Genomic DNA, 2922 nt, shown 5'->3' on the forward strand with positions numbered 1-2922 from the left:
GGCGATACCGCCGCTCCAACCTGGCTGCTACTTAGTTCCTCTCTCTCTACTCTCGATCTCCGGGGACTAACGGCGTAACGGCGGTGTTGTTAATAACTTCACTACTGTCCCACTCGTCTTCCGCACTTAGACACCTTGTGGCTCTGGCACGGTTACATGGTGTACATGATCTTAACAGTATAATTAAACTCAATCCGTTAACGTCGTACTGACCTATCATTTTTTATGCCTCCAAAAACTCGAGCTCAATCTAGAGCTAACTCCAAAGAAAATACTTTCTTCACTACAGCCCAATCATTTGCCCCTTTCTCCGAATCTATCTCTGCCATCGGTCAACCACGTCACCGTAATCACGGTTTCGGTCCAGCCACAGTTCCTACTACGTCAACTCTTCCTGAAGCCATGGAAGAAGAACAACAATTCGAATACAGTACCTTGTATACCGGTGACGGACAACCTGTCCAAGTCCTGACCCCTCGCCGTGGACAACCCCCCGTGGTTGCTCCGGTTTGGGGCCGGTCTACGGCTCAAATTGAATCTCCCATTCTCCAAGCTATAGCCCGTCGTACTGGGAAACAACCCCAACGTCGTGCTGCTTCAGAATCTCCTCGTGACCCACCTCCTCACCTCGATTTGGACACTGGTGATCACGATGATCAAGACCCTCCTGTCGACCCCGATGATCCGGGTGCCGACAACAATCATGACGATCTGGATGACGATTCCGGCGGTTTACCGCGTGGTGAGCCTGGTGACCCCAGTAGACCTGGTGGACCCCGTTCTCCTATCTCTCCTGACATCCCCAACGAGCAACGTGCTATGTTGGAACTCCTCTCGGGATTCAAGGGTTCCATTGAAACCCTCGGTACCGTTCTTGCCGCTCTCGGTTGTCCCTCTGACAGCTCTGAATCTAAGAGCAAGGTCAAGGAGCCAGAGGTATTCGACGGTTCGGACCCCCGAAAACTCAAGATGTTCTTCGTCAATCTCGCCCTGGTCTTTAATGACCATCCCAAGTATTTCACCGACCAACGGAAGGTGAACTACACCTCGACATGAAGGCGGATTCCAAGGGTAGGGAGCGTTTCTAGAGGCCTCTGCAAACCAACAGATCCCCACCAGCAACTGAATCTTCCATTCAGTACCTTGGAAGTGTACAGGAGGCCTCCTCCTCACTTCTGACAGGTACATAAATATTCAGTTGCTGCCTCTCACCAAAAACTCTACAGATATTCCTTACTTCTGAAAATGTGTACAGGTTTCTCCACAATCTCACTTTTCAGATGTGTACAGATTTATCTCTCTCCAGGTTTTACCTCACTTCTGCACAGGGTCTCACCCTCAGATGTGTACAGGTTCCACCTGATTTTTTACAGAAGTGTACAGGCTGTGTTCCTCACCTCTTCAGTTGTGTACAGGTGTTTTCACCTCACTTCTTCAGTTGTGTACAGGCCAGACCTCACTTCTCAACATGTGTACAGGTCACACCTCACTTCTGTTCTCAGATGTGTACAGGTAGCACCTCACATGGGGCCAGTTGGATCAGGTGATGTGTTGATCATGTGTTCTGTTTCAGTCAGGTGCCAGAGTTTCTGAGCAGAGGCCTGTGTGAAAAAGGTCAGAATCATGTGATCCCATCAGCTCTTCCTTTCTCTCTTACCACCACCATCTCCTGCCACTTTGGTGATTTGGGTGAGAACACTGGCTTTCTTCCACAGCTCTGATAGCTTCAACATCACCCTCCAGGTCCTCCTTTCATCTGTACAGGCTTAGCCTCAGATTCAAGGACCTGCCATAGCTCTGACAGCTTCAACATCATTTTTCCTTGTCTTTTGTGTATAGATTAGAGGTCTGGGTTCTCAGTGTGTCTATGATATCTTTTATGGGTGTTTTACATGGTTTTCAACTGATGTTTGGGCAGATCTAGGTTGATCTGGTCCTTTTTTGGTCACCCTCCCTCCTCTCCCACATCACATCTTTACTTTCAACCATTTCACTGTTGAGCATACTGTAGTGATAGAACACTTTCTATATACATTACACAGCACTTCATCACTCCTAGTTATCACTGTAGTGACTTACTTAGTGTACAAAGTACTTACAGACATTATTACTTAGTTTTACAACTCATAACTTAGCTATTTCTTTAGTGTTACTGTAGTTAGTTAGTTTTCATAGGTGCGCACAATTGTGGACACCTATTATCACGCCTCATGCGTTTCTAGTCCATACAAGACCAAACAAACCTGTATTCCTACTACAGTTGAAAGATATAAATCAATCCTCACTCTATATTGACTTCTGTCATATCTACAGTGTTTATTGGAGTACTGAGCAACTATAAGGCTTGTAGTCCAACCTACTAGTCTTGTATTAAGGCATTGACAATCTGTGCACTGAGCTGGGTGGCATACTGCTTGGGTTAGCTGAAGGGCGCTCCAGTGTGTTTCAACTTCAACAAGTGCAATCTCCTTCAACATTCACTCCACTCTAACCTTGTTATTTTATTTTTTACTTAGACTTCTTTTTTCATTTATATTATCTACCATACCATACCCTTCCTGTAGGGCCCTACATGATGCATTCAATTTAATGGGGCTTTGGCCCAGTTTATGGCTAAACACCTCCCTATGAGTGAAAATAGGCATAGGTCCATTGATGATGAACAAAGGAACATTGCCATAGTTGCTAATCAAAGCGTGGCATATGAAGACCATAGTGATCATCCAGTGGTAGTAGCAAATCAATCAAATGGATTACGTGCTGTTACTCCTGAAATCAAAAATAAAGATGAAGAGATTGAAAGTGTATTGGACCAAGGTTCACAAATTGTTGTAATAGACTGATTGATAGCTATAGGTCTAGGAATTACTTGGGATCCAGAATTCACGATCAGAATGCAAGATGCAAGTGGAAAATTAAACC

Source organism: Lentinula edodes, assembly GCF_021015755.1.
Source record: "Lentinula edodes strain Le(Bin) 0899 ss11 chromosome Unknown C8R40scaffold_14, whole genome shotgun sequence".
Classification (NCBI taxonomy): domain Eukaryota; kingdom Fungi; phylum Basidiomycota; class Agaricomycetes; order Agaricales; family Omphalotaceae; genus Lentinula; species Lentinula edodes.